The 14,383-nt window shown below is 43.5% G+C and overlaps 1 protein-coding gene across 2 annotated transcripts in view; it reads right to left on the bottom strand.

Moving 5' to 3' along the window:
- CHD9 (chromodomain helicase DNA binding protein 9) overlaps window positions 1–14,383 on the bottom strand; it is a 2,123,706-nt gene that overhangs the window by 1,741,738 nt on the left and 367,585 nt on the right. The gene's annotated exons all lie outside the window — the stretch shown is intronic.

Genomic DNA, 14,383 nt, shown 5'->3' with positions numbered 1-14,383 from the left:
ACTAGACCTGGCACTGAACGACACAGGTATCAGGTGATTCATAATCAGTATGTTATATTTCATCCAGATCAATGAACATTATCTCTAATAAATCAGTATTTCCAGTTAATAGACTATTAATGATCCACCCCCTAGAACATTCACCTTCCACTCCAGGTCAGGCATTTACCTGCTGTATTTCTTTTTTGAGCACCAAGAATTAGGTTACCTTGTTAAATTTAGCATCAAGGGGCTGGGGGCTAAACCCTATATCAAGACACTAAGAAACATGTCCTTTGATCTTTCTAAATGTATTTATAAACATGTATGCATTAGGAATAAATGATTTCACACTAACTCCAAATAGCAAATGAAATCTCAAGAGCAATTACTAAATCAAAAATATAATAATTTAAATTAATCCCTTTGAGTGAGGTTTTATTGAGGGTTACGATTCAGATTGAATAGAGAATGTTTAATTGCTCTAGAGGTTTAATTTGCGATTTGGGAGTGTGTGTGATCCACAATTTAATTATTAAATTGTAATGCATATATGTTTATAAATACATTTTGAAGCCCAGAGGGCATTTTTATTAGTTCTTTAGCAGGTCGTTTGTAGACCGGTCTCTGGAAGGTCATTCAAATCTTCTCAGCTTTGTCTAATAGTTGTTGTCATTACTGCAATTTGAATTGCTCAAGTTTAAGCAAAAACGCCCCACTGCGGTATCACAAGTTCAAGGGCCCAGATTTTAATTGCCGTGTCTTGGCCTGCTTGTGGTATTTACGACTTGAGATATAACCTAAAGCTCTACACTTCACCATTGCCTTGAAGGTCTCCCTCAACGTTATTTGAGACTCCACTGACTTCTGGCTAGGCAAGAAATACTGTTAAATATCTTCCCTCAAGATTACTCTGAGGTCTGAATTTATATAACCACTGCATTCCCAACTGTTGAGTAGTCCCCTCCCCTCATAGTAATTTCCTCCGTGATCTGGGAGCCATCTGGCAAAAATCCCAATTGTTACTTTACTCAGATCGGCTGTGAGGTCAAAATATAGTTAACTAAAGAAAGCGCCTTTGAGGTCCAGGAAAAAAGTATTCACTTGATTATTGGGATGCCACTGATGAAAGACATTCCTTGGGTAGAATGAGACTGAAAAAGCCTCTAAAGGGCCAGACACTCCACACCTATGCTTGAGGGCTACACCTCTTTGAGTGACTTATTCATTTCACTATTAAAATTTCATCTAAAAAAAGTAAGCCTCCAGGCGCTAAAGGCAGGACGCAGCATAAAGCCTGTAGGGACGCTGAAGAATGGCAGGGGGACAATAACATAAAGTCCTATCATAATTATGCCACCCAGAATCAGACAAATTCACATATCTGCTCTGACAGTTGTGCCAACCCATGTATATCTGGAACTGAAATGGTCTGCAACACTGTATGGCGACCGTTGTAAGGCTAGCAAATCCTGCATTTAAATCATCCTAACCCATATCTGCCCAAAAACTCATAGCTGCTGCCATCGAGCGTTTTTTCTTGCAGTATTGGAACATCCTGGCCATATTCCTTAACCGCTTTCAGCAGAGCCCTTTTTAGGTTTTGCCTGGCGAAAACGATGCGAAAGCATCGTTTCGCTAGGCGAAAACCTAATGAGTATAGTATGGGGCTGGGAATCCGCCCCCGTTTTCCATTGGCTAGCTCCATAAATGGAGGCTAGCCATTGGAAGACACATCTGTCCGTCAATGCCGGACCAGATTCGGGGGCGTTCCCGAGATTTTTTGGCTTTTGGCTACGTCACGCTACGTCAGCCGAAAGCCAATTCTCGGGAATGCCCCTGAATCTGGTCCGGCATTGCCGGCATCTGCCTTCCTGCTCGGGACTATTGGCGGAATTTTTAGAGCAACGGAGCGCTTTACGGTCAAGCGGCGCCACGCATATTTGAATTTCATATTTTTGGGTGCATATCTGCTTTTGTAGGCAATGCGGGTTGAACGATTGCCCAAGAATCGCACGATTAATAGTCAAATGCGAAACGTGGTTTACAAAAATCAACGTCGGCAACAATGCCATTAGAACACATTTCAGGCCACTCCTCACAATATATGTATGGGTAGCCTGAAGCACATTAGGTACCAAAGTTCGCTAGGTTGGCAGTACACCACCTGTCCACCACCGGCTTTTATAGTACCACCCGTTATAGGCTGTAATGCAGTCCAGTTATAGCAAACAAGGACGACATATCCCAGAATGCATAGCACCTTTAAATGAAAACCACGCGACTTAGCACGTTGGAACATAGACTCGTAAAGGTATTCTTGCTATCAGTCAATGGACGCCTTATCTCCTTTAAAATGTTTTTTTTTATACTAGGTTAAATAAGACTACACGTTCCGGAATTCTAAGAAAAAAAACGGGACCGGCTCAACTAGTCACGCTTGAAACTTGGCATCAGTAGACATTGCGACTAGCTTTAGCGGTGGATAGTATTTTGTGTGTGGGGATGGGTGAGGGGGTATTTATGGCCGTTTTTAGCCGGTCTCTAGTGTTCGCCGATGAGCTGTGCGCTGACACTCGAATTTTTTTAAGATAGCACACTAAAACGGCACGCGACTCTTGAAGGGCCTGATACAAGGGCTACGTTTTCAATCCCCCGCCACAAGAACACGCACACTCTCTCGTTGCTCACTTAGTGACAGGTAAACACAATCCTGACATGAGCGTGGCGGGTGCAGGCGCAGTAGGTCTTAAAAGTCCCCAACAGGGTGCGTGGGGGACAAAGGCAACTCTGCAGGCAGGGAGAGAGAAACTGCCTTCTAAGAAACTAAGTAGTTTCAAAGTGAGCACAGGCGGCTGATCCGAGAGCGTACACAAGAGGGCAGCATGGGATTTCGACATCTCCGGTAGGTTTCTGTACGAAGGTCTAAGCTGTCTAGAAAACAAACACACTCGGTTAGATATACACACGGCTAAAGGGCGCGTAAATGGGCATTGGAATGAAACACACTTGCACTTCCTACATTTTAATGAACTTGTTTCAGGAAGTTTAGGCGTTAATCAGTTTTGTTTTTCACTTTTTGAATGATCACTGATCACTGATTCGGCGTGCGTGGGTTATATTTGGCAATTCCGTTTGATGAAGTGGGATGGACGAACTGCTATTTGAATGAGGTTAAGTCAAGTAGCTCCCTGTTGCGCCCTATGAATATTTGGCGCCCTTGGCCTGGGTCCAACTGGCCCATGCCCAAAGCTCGTCGTGGGCGTTACCTTCTAGTGCACATTAATTTCCATATGGTTAAAACCTAAACGTCGAGGAGGTATGTAACGACAATAAAGCCTGGGTTAATGCAATAAGAAGCCTGGCTAGATAGCACAGTTAACAGCCTTGCTAGTTTGCGAGTATTGACGTTAGGTAAACCTGCTCCTGACCACTGACACATCTGCCAACTGTACCATCTGCTTCATTTTCCTGCTACAGACACTTACTTGAAATAAACATCAAAAATTAATCCTTGTAATTGATTGAATCAATCACAACGTCACATAATGAAGAAAGTAAATAACACACATTGACAAAACAAGTAGGCATCGCCTGTGAAACCAGTTGGAAATGGCAATGCTTTTCCCTGCCCACCCCAGCGCCCCAAAAGTCTGCTTGCTGTGTACGTTTGGATGGATGTTTTTACGGTTTAAGGAAATCTATTAAAAAACACCAACATGGGTGTGCATGCATCTGTGGAGTCCATTCTTGAATGCATTTCCTTAAAGCATAAACTAGTGTGCTTACGTCCACAGCGAATGTCTTGAAATACTTAATTTTAAAATGTTTACTTGTTGTTGCATGACAGTGCATTAACCAGCCACAATTCAATGTATTCCTTTCACAGCTGTTGTTGTGAACAAAGGCCTCATGGAGCGGGGTGGGGGGGGATCATCCTTTTGTAAAGGATGTTTTTTTAAATTGATTAAAGTGAGGATTTAAACTTTACAAGAAGAGGTGTCGACTACTGCGCTACATGTATCAATCGACCTCAGCTATTCCTGCTCCCATACCCGCCCCCCTTGGCAATCACGAGGCCCCTCTCAATGGGAATAAAGAATTGGTGCACTCCTTCACACTGTGTATCTCTCTCCGTTTTAGAAGCTGTCCCCCTGGCACCATTTACGCGCCGATGCCCCCTACCTTGCCACCTCCCGCATTTTAGGAGACGTTGTGTTGCCTCATCCCCATGCTCTCCTTTCCTCCCCTGGATTACTGACCCACCACGATCAATGACCCTTCGGGCTTCCCTACAGGGATCGCTTTCTTTTCCTCTCGGGAATATCTGTCGCTCCTTTGCAAAATATAAGTGGCAAGATACACGCAAAGGACATGGGACATGTGGATTAATGAGTGATCACATGACCTGCCACAGAATGTGTTGCTGTAGAATATGCAATTCGCTGATTTCCATGCTTTAACAGCTGTTTTTTGCTTTGCATGTTTATGGCCCGGAGTTGTGCTGTCCTGGAGCTATGTTTTCTCACAGTGTGTGGGGGGGCTCGCAGTGTGTGGGGGGGGCTCTGTGTGGGTGTGTGTTGGGGGGGCTCTCTGTAGGTGTTTGTGGGTGTCATTTGCGAAAGATAAAGCTAGTGGCATTGCAAATGACAATGCCATTTATTTATGTTAAAAAAAACAAATAAAAATAATGTCAAGAGCATTGCCAATAGCTCAAACTTTAACAAAGGCAAAACCATTGCATTGTAAATGCTTGTTGTTACTTGCAGAAGATCATTACTATTCCAGGTAAGGAGCTTGACACTTGGCTAGCTCCCGCCAAGAACTGCCTAAACCATAAACCCACCTTTGTAGGAGTGAGTTGGTCACCTAGGTATATCTACCATAGCATGCCAAAAACGTATAGAAAAATGCGTGCCAACAATGTAACCCAAACATACGTCCCACCCCCTTCCAAAATGAAGTACTGTAATGGAGACCAGCTAACAGCCACATTTCCATCAGGAATCTCTCCAAACACCCATAACACATACGTAGGTGCTTAATGTATGTAGGGTCAGTGTGTAGGTCCCGATGGAATTGAATGCTTTAAAACATCTTCAGTATGACCTCCATTCCTTTCCAATATCTGTGCACAGGAGCTAAGCAAATCCTCGCAAGTCACTATCTACTGCCACTACCTCCCCACCCCCTTACAATTTAAGATTATTGGTTGCAAGCAGAGCACTCAGTGTGAACTCCCCACAGGCCCATGCCCTCAGAATCCCGTCTGTCCTGTCTTTATGATCTACTGTCCAATGATAAGCAGTATCACCGGAGCCACCTCGCTTGCATCCAGTCAGCGTCGGCTTTCCTGTCCACTGGCTTAAGCGGATATATCTCAGTGAGTTAAACTGGCGTTACAGCCCTGTTGATACCACTGATGTCCTGCAGTGCTCTTCATACCTAGACATAAGTAGTGCCCTTTTTGATCTTTCTCGTCTCCAAATTCAAGGCGGCCTCCTGTGTTTTGGGGAAAAAGGAATTTAGATTGAAATAGGACTCTTGGATTTGCCTGTAATTGTAATATTTGTCGACGGTCCATTGAAAGAAAGAAAATGTTTAACGCTTCAAAAGAATTTCTGCTGTTTTTGCACCTGGCTGCAATAATTTGTTAAGACCACAAAACATTTCAAGTCCAAAAGGACCACTTTTATTTCTCTTGCCGCCTTCAGGATTTCGCCTTTGTCCTTACAGTTAAGTGATCACTCTCTACAGGGCCTCTATATTTTTGAAGTAATGCCTTATGCTCTTTAAACCACAAAACATGAAGAGACCTTACTCATTCCGGCAGTGTTCTCTCACTGGGCAGAATCTGCTGGGGTTGGTGATGCGCAACACAGCACTGTTTGCTTCTAGGTCGTGAATTTTTATATTGCTGTTCTAATAAAGTTCACTTGCTTTGTATTTTTATGTAGGGTGTTTGAATGTCTGTGTGCCCGTGTTTTATGATGGCTGTTTGAGTGTGTATTTACACTTGAAGTATGGATACAAATATATAGTGCAACGTATTGTAGATTAAAAAAGGGAGGGTGGGATTGGCCTTAAGCTGCCTACGGGGCTGTGAAGTTAGGGGAGGCTCAATCGGGTATAACTAAAATTGTTTAATAAAGTATAAGTTAAAGCCCCCACACAAATAATTTTGCAGCAGCACAGCCTTAAATAATAACTTAAGAGATACCACAAAAATGAATTAACCGCAAAGAGTAATCCTTCTCGTTAGTGACTGATTAGCATCGGATCAAATCTGGAAGTTCTTAAGTTCATTTTGAAAACCTGCTAAAGGGGGTTGGTTTTTAAAGCCGGCAAGAAGCCATTCCAGACTTTCGGTGCAATGTTTTTTTCTTTTTTTTGGGAAGTGAGTTTCCAGACAGCTTTGAAGACTATGGAATTACCGGAGATGACGAGTTTGTGTGCCAAAATAGTTTGCTTTTCTTCCATGCAGCGCCTTGTGTATTATCCAGGCCAACTTGAATCGACTTCTGTCCTCTATGGGGAACCAATGTAGAGTGATGAGAATGGAAGTAATGTAGTCGTAATCTTTAGATACCTGCTGAGTTTGCAATAGTAAATAAATTCTGCAGTGTTTTTGTAGTCCATTCTTGAGTGGACTAGAGACGTCCTGTGCTTATTATTAATTCTTCAGTTGGAATAAGGGGGCTTGATTTTCCAGAAAAGCCTGATTTGGTAATAGCTGCCTTTTGCTGAAGCATTTATGTGTGACTGAAGATTCAGCTTCTTATCCAGAGTGTGAAGCCCATTGACTTACCGGCTATCAACATTGACTGGTGCAAGAGACCCATGTTTGGGCATACCCTAAGCCACTTACGGTGCACATAACATCAGAAAACAAAATAGACGGAGTGTTGAAACCTGTCTTCTGTGCCACTGGATTCTAGCTAGCCTGGCTGATGAGGGGGAATACCCGTCGCAGAATGCTTGTTTTCAGTTCAGTGAAAACCTAGCCTGGCAGTTCGAGCTGGACTTGTTCCATGGGCAGCAGGGATAAGCCTGATTTGCATATGGCTGGGTTTAAACTGGGTTGGCATGGTGAGCAAAAAAGATTCATTAAACCCAGATCTGTGACTGGGGGTGAATATTTGACAATGTTCAGCATTCCATCCAACATATTATTTTGTTATATTAATTTTTTCTTATGTTCTGCTTTCAGTATTCTGGTCTGAAAAATAATCACATGGTCTTAAACAATGGTTCATAATGATTCTTTAGTTTTTGTTTGGCCTAGTGATTGCTTTGGCAGTATTACCAGAACCATGTAAGCACAAAACTTAAAAATTAAAAAAAAATACACAAGTTTATCAGAGGATTTGGTTTGGCCCTCTTCAAAGCATACATCATGGTGCATTCGCTCTCTGGCACTGTGAGTCGTGGGAGTCTCCCTGATCACCTGTGTCGTTCAGTGCCAGGTCTAGTGGGCTAATAACTTGCACTTTCAATGGGTTTTCCTTCCATTGTTTAGCCTATATAAATCACTGTTGTGCTTTTAAACTATGCCTTCAGTTTATAGTAATTGTTAAGAGCAAAGGATGCAAGTCTTTCTCCTCGCACCAATGGCAGAATCTCTTCAATTTTGCAGCATATGACTTGTTAGTGGAAGCAGCTCTGGCCCGTTGAAGGATGGACCTGCAATCCAGAGTAATGTCTAAATCTGTGAATTCATATTTGTGAGGTTCAAGCTGACAAACGGAGATTTTATTTGAGGATGAACAATTTGACCGTTGTTCATTGAGAGTAGGTTTGGAAGTGGGGGAAAGAGACTGTGCGGAGATATCGAGCACAGGAGAAGCTCCGTGTACCAAAACTGTCTCGTCCATGCCGGAGCTATGAGAATGAGATGACATGGTTCTTCCTTCATCTTGCTCCAAACTGTTAGGCTGAGGGGAAATGGTGGGAACGCATAGGCGAAAGTCCCCCTCCACTTTATCTGCTTGCAGAGCGTTCCCCCAAGAGTTTTTCTGAAGAAACCTGCTGGCGAACTTTTCGCAGTGCCTGTTGCTTTCTCGCAAAAAAAATCCAGTTTTGGAGTGCCACACAGTTTGAAGACTCTTCTCAGCTGGTCCACGTTTAACTCCCATTTGTGGCATTTGGAATTTGTCCTGCTTAGAACATCTGCCCAATCGTTGTCCACGCCCGGAACATGCTGTATTTGCAATGTTATGTTGGATTAGCCACATCCAAATCTCCTGGGCCTATTCTGATAAGGCAAGAGACCTGGTGGCCCCTTGTTTGGCATGATTGAACATTGTTGTGGTGCTGTCTGTTCTTGCCAAAACAGAGGATCCCTGAATTCTGGGAAGAAAAGCTTGCAGCCCCAGAAAAACTGCCTTCCGCTTCAAAAGATTGATGTGTAAAAATGTTTCTTGAACTGATCATTTTCAGTGGATTTGCAATTCCTCAAGAGGAGCTCCCCAACCGTCCATTAAAGCATCCGTTGTCATAATATAACGAGGCTCCCCAACCGTCCTTTAAAGCATCCGTTGTCATAATATAACAAGGCTGTGCTGGTTGAAACGAGAGGCCAGGAGAGACACTGCTGTCTTTTTCCCACCATAACAGAGCCTGTTTTATTGTCTGAGAGAGCGAAATGAGGTCCTCGAATGAGCTTTGCGCCTGCACCCACTGTATGTCCAACTGCTCATGGGGAGGCCTCATGTGTATCCGACAATTCGGAATCAACAGGATGCATGATGACAGCATCCCCAATAAGGACTTGTACACTCTCACCTAAGTGGACTCTCTTGCACTTAGGAAGGGATGCTAAGCGCATTATCTTGAGCTTCTGTTCTGAAGTGGGAAACACCTTCATTAACTGTGTTCAGAAATGCCCTTAGAAAAATACGCTTCTGGCTTGGAATCAATTGTGACTTCTCCACATTGAGTTGTAACACCAGAGACTTGAAGAGCCGCGGACAAGCCCACGTAGATTTTCTGGTAGAGTGAAATGTAGCTCCTTTCACTAGCCAGTCGTCCAGGTAGGGGTAAACGTAGTGTCCCTGCCACCTCAGAAAAGCCGCTACCGGGGCAATACATTTCGTGAAAACTATGGGAGCGGAGCGAAGGCCAAATGGAAAAGCTTTGAACTGGTAGTGACCCCCAGCCACCTCGAACATTAGGAATTGGCGATGCTTTGCATGACTGGGGATGTGAAAGTATGCATCCAAGAGATTGAGGGACGCTAGAAAATCTCCTTGGTTTACTAATAAGAGAATCTCTTGAAGGGACAACTTTCTGAAAGACTGCTTCTTGATGTATTTGTTTAGCTGTCTGAGGTCCATGACCGGTCTCCACTTACCACACTTTTTCTTTATTAGGAAGAAATTGGAATAAAAGCCATTCCCTCGTTGTCCAAAAGGCACCTTCTCTATCGACCCTTTCTTTAGTAGAGTCAACATTTCTTGCCTTAACAAGGACAAATGATGATGATGCACTTTTTTTTGGAGGTGGAGTTTCTAGGGTGTGGCCGTGTTGGATGATGCCCATCACTCATTTGTCCTTCGTGATGACTTGCCATTGACTCAGAAAAGGAGAGAGCTGATGGGATTGAAGTGGTTGAAAACGAGATGAGGTGGCTGGCGGAAAACAAACGTCACTGACATCTGGAGGAATCCTGCGATTTTCCTCGTCCTGCAGGCTTGAGTCTACTGATTGCTGATTGCATGACAGATTGGAGGCACGAAATTGTTGCTGTCCTCCATATTGTGGTCTGTAACCCTGTTGACCCTACGGTTGATATCTGTATGACTGGTAAGACGGTCTTTGCTGGAACTGACCTCTACCTCCACAAAAGGACTGAAAACGCCTTTGTTGCAGCATGACCAAGGAACGTTTCAGTATCCTTTTTGATGCCCTGCAGCTCATCGTCTACGTGCTTTCCAAATAAATTTTCCCCATCGAAGGGCATATCCAGAACTTTCGATTGAACTTCAGGGCAGAAGGACGTCGCCCTAAGCAAACCCTGTCTACGAAGTACTGCGGCATCTGCCATTTGCCTGAAAGCAATAGAAGACAAATCCATTGCGGAGTCAATCACCTCCAAAGACGCTTTAGCACCCTCCTGCAGGAGGTCCTTCACTTTTTTTAATCCTCTGGAAGGTATTAAAGAAGAGGAGCCAGATCTGACCACAACTGACCGTCGTACCTTCCCAAAATTGCTAAGGCGTTAAAGGCCTTAATAGAAGTAGCAACCATAGGAGCAAAGTGTTTGCCGATGCTGTCAAGGTGTTTGCCTTCCCTGTCTGGAGGCACCGAACAGGGAGATTGCGGATTCCTAGAACACCTCTGGGCAGCTTGCATTATTACTGAATCTGGACGAGGATGGCCAATTAAACATCCGAAGCAGAATCAGGTGCCTTGTATTTCTTTTCCATCCTCCGTAACACAGCGGGAACTGAGGCTGGGTTTGTCATTATCTTCGAACCTTCAATCCAAATGTAATCCTCAATCGGAATTGATCGAACAGATTTCTTTGTTGAATCTTTAAAATCGTAAAGAAAACATTCAGTTTGCACCACAGGCAAAGGCAAATCAAATCTTCTAGAGGCTCTCAAGTACCTCATGGAAGCTCCCAATATCTCCCGAGTGGGAAGCCGATGGAGGAGAGGAAGACTACGGCGAAGATTGAGCCACATAATCATCCCATTCTTGACCAGGTAGGTCCGGATCCTGAGTGAGCACACCTTCCTAGGGTTGATCGTCCGCTTCACTCTCAATGTAATCATCCTGGATTGTAATGCATCGAGGAGACTGTCTCTCAACAGGCGGCAGAGTAACCGCTGGTGGAGGTAGGGCAACTTGAATATTCGGACTGCCAGGCGTCAAAGGAACCGGAGCGTGAGAGTCTGGAAATCTTTTATAATAGTCATTCAATATATGCCTCAGGTCTGTGAACAGGGAGACTGGTACCAGCATGGGATCTCTCCGAACCTCCTGACACTCTTTATAAGCCTCATAAGGATAGTGCTCCTGGAAATAGTCATAACGTTGAGCCTGAGAGCGACCCGAAAATTAATAATCCTCTTCCATATATTCTGATTGTCCTTGCACTTCTTCCTCATCAGTACCCTGCCATTAAACTCTGAGCTACGAGGGGCTGTAAGCGGGGCCAAAATTACTTTCCTCCCCTGATTCCTCCTTATCAAGAAGATCAGAAGGGAGCAATGGTGAAATATTGGGTCAATGTGAAAATCCTGGAGATTTTTTAACCAAATGGAGGTTTTAGTATCTTGTTTTTGATACGTCTATGATGCAGTCAACGACTATGGTAGACTCCTGATAGTGATGGTCGTCGATACTGGCCGAGAGAGTAACTTGAACACTGCCGTTGACCGAGCGCCCGTCGACGGGGCCGTTGACGTCCTCGTTGATGACGTTCCCATCGACGAAGTTGTAGATGCAATCGTCGATGAAATACCACGGCCATCGATGAAGCAGTCGCTGCCAAGCAAGTCAGGATTTAGAGAAGTTTTCAAGGACGGGTCCGTCGACGGTGCTTTCTTCATCGACGAAGCCTGTTTCAGAGGTGTGACAGGCAGAAGAGGATTCCTTCAGGCTTTATTCCTTAGGAGTAAGGGCTGTTTTATCGGCAGTGGAGAATTTCTCTACGTTTAATTTCTTTAAATCAGCCTTTAATGAGGTAGAACCCTCATTCTGACGCTTCCTCTCAAAAGCGGAAGGCCCAGGGCCCTCTTCAACATCAGATCCCGATTCTGACTTTTATTTCTTTTTCTGGAGCCATAACAATCTGGCCTCTCTATCCTTTAGAGTTTTTGCTGAAAAGGTTCTACAGTATTTACAGTCCTTGGCTGTATGTTTAGGGTAAATGCAATCTTTGTGTGGATCTTCAGAAAAACGCTTTGCCTTTCTACAGGGCCTGAAAAGCCTCTTCTTAGAACCCTCAGACATCTTTAAAGCAAAGAAGGTAGAACGACAATACCTTGAGGTGAATTTAAGCAGGGTGAAAGTTCACCCACTGACAAACTGAGCAGAGCTCAGGGAGACTCCCTTATACATGAAGTGCAGTTAGAAATCTGAGTCTGGTGGCTCTGACTGGGGAGTTGAGGTCTCTGATTGGACAAAGTTTGGATCTACATAAAGATGCTGACGAACGTCAAAGTTTTGCTTTCCCTTTGGTGGTTTCTATGGTACTTCTTTTCTAACTACCACAAGACTCCCACCATGACAACGGGGAAGATACAAGCATGTGAATCTATGAAAGATTCAATACTGGAGAACTTATTGCACTGCTGAGGAAAGTAATTTGCTAAATGTCCTAATTTATCACAACAGAAACATTTAAATACCACAGGTTTCTTTTTAATTTTAATACCACTCTCAGCTTCTGACATAGGTTTCATTTTCTCCTTTACCACTTGGACAGTGTAAAATTCTGAGGAGGATTAAAGGACCACTCAGGTGGCAGGTTGTATAAAAGAAATCCAGGTTTATTGGTAGTCAGAAGAAACTCATCCACAGCTACACATCCAAGTCAGGTAACAGCCTTCAATATTTCAAATAATACATTCTATCACCTCGGAGACCAAGAGTCATCACAGAACTCCTAGTGACAATAAACTATGACATAAGCAGAATGCCACAAATTCATTGATGCCTCTTTGAAGGTTTGCATCTACTGCGGCATCACCGGTGGCTCCAGGAACCTGGGCTGCATCAAGACTAGCCAGGGGACCAGCTCCTCAGTTGGAGACTGGAACCGAGATCTGGGGTCTCGGACATCTATGCAACTTCTCCTTACAAGAGTGACAGGAAGAAGGGGAGCCAGGATAGACTTTTTTTTTATCTTGGACATAACCTGAGGATTTGCAGAGGGATGACTACCTCTCTCACGAACAGCCTTGGCATTGAAAACATCCTCAACTGGGACTGCACTTCCTATCCCTCCTGCAGTACTCAGCAACAGTTTGGCCTCATAGTCCCAGATAACGCTGAGATTTGTCCAAGAGCATTCAGCGCACAACATGCAAGCAGCCCAGAAAGAAACCTTGCAAGGGTCCATCAGTGACATCGGTTTACGGTAATCCTTGCAGAGTTTGAAGAGGAGACATGTCCCTTGCAAACTGGAAAAACAAAATTGAAAACTTTTCCCGCCAGGTGACAGAAATTGAGGGAGTGACCTCAAGATCCGTGTCGGAAGGCACGAGTAGAAAGGAATGGACCGGTAGTGGCGGTTACATTGTGGTCCTAATGTCATTTCCAGGGTGTACCGAACCAGATGCAGAACCGCACAACGCCAACTATCGGTGCACGAGGGGATTGCTAAGATACAAAACTCTGGATCCAGTCTGGAGACTGTGGGCACTCACAAGGTTAAGAATCTGTGGCTTGAAGTTTATCAGAAACCTGAAGTTTTAGGAGAAAGCACCTTCCATCATGAAAGGGAGGTCTGATGAACCCATCCCCCAATATACACGCAGCCTTATTTAATAATTTCTAAAACGCTAAACCACCTCATGAATCGATCAGCGAAGCTACAATAATGCTCATACCACAAGAAAAGAATGATCTACTACAAGTTACAAAATGCATCTCAATGTCCTTTCTAAACAAGGACTGATAAATATTTGCTAAGTTCCAAGAACCCGGCTTAGAATCAATCATCTACCAACTGAAAAACACACAGATAAAACAGAATGTGTGAAGGGAAGAACATTGCTTTCAAACATCAGACCTCTCACTAATGTCATTATAGCCATAAAATACAAAGACTAATATGCTGTAGGATTGTGATGAACATAGACAAGGCATTTGACTGAGTAGAGTGGAAGTACCTCTTTGAACCTTTAGTTTGGCCCAGCCACCCAAAGGAACTCGTTGTGACAGTCTATTTGCTTTAAGAACATCACAGAGCACATAAACTGGTAAGTATAAGTGATTTCAACAACCTTCAAATTACAAATAGACACATACCAGAGCTAACCCTTATACCTACTTGTCTTCATACTAGCACTAGACCTTCTCCTAAGTGAGATAGGTGATCAAAATAACTAAAACAAATACAAGTTGGCAGCCTACACGTGATACCCTCATTCTTTAATAACCCAGATGCCTCCATAATGAAATAATTAGAAGAAATATCAGTATATGCCAATATATCTAGCTAAAAATCCAATTAAGGAAAAACAGGAAAACTCTTTTATAACTAAATGATGTATGAAACCTCACATATCCCACTGTAAATTTAAATGGTACCCCACACATTACATATTAGGCAATGCCATTCACAAATCAACTGTTCACTAACTCAAATAATCAAATACAACCCAAGACAATACAACAAATAAAAAAAACATTGATGAAGCCAATACGTCTTGTCTAAGTGAGAACAATT

Source organism: Lissotriton helveticus, chromosome 12, assembly GCF_964261635.1.
Source record: "Lissotriton helveticus chromosome 12, aLisHel1.1, whole genome shotgun sequence".
NCBI lineage: Eukaryota > Metazoa > Chordata > Amphibia > Caudata > Salamandridae > Lissotriton > Lissotriton helveticus.
The sequence above is the reverse complement of the archived record's forward strand: the minus strand, read 5'-3'. Positions and strand labels throughout refer to the sequence as shown.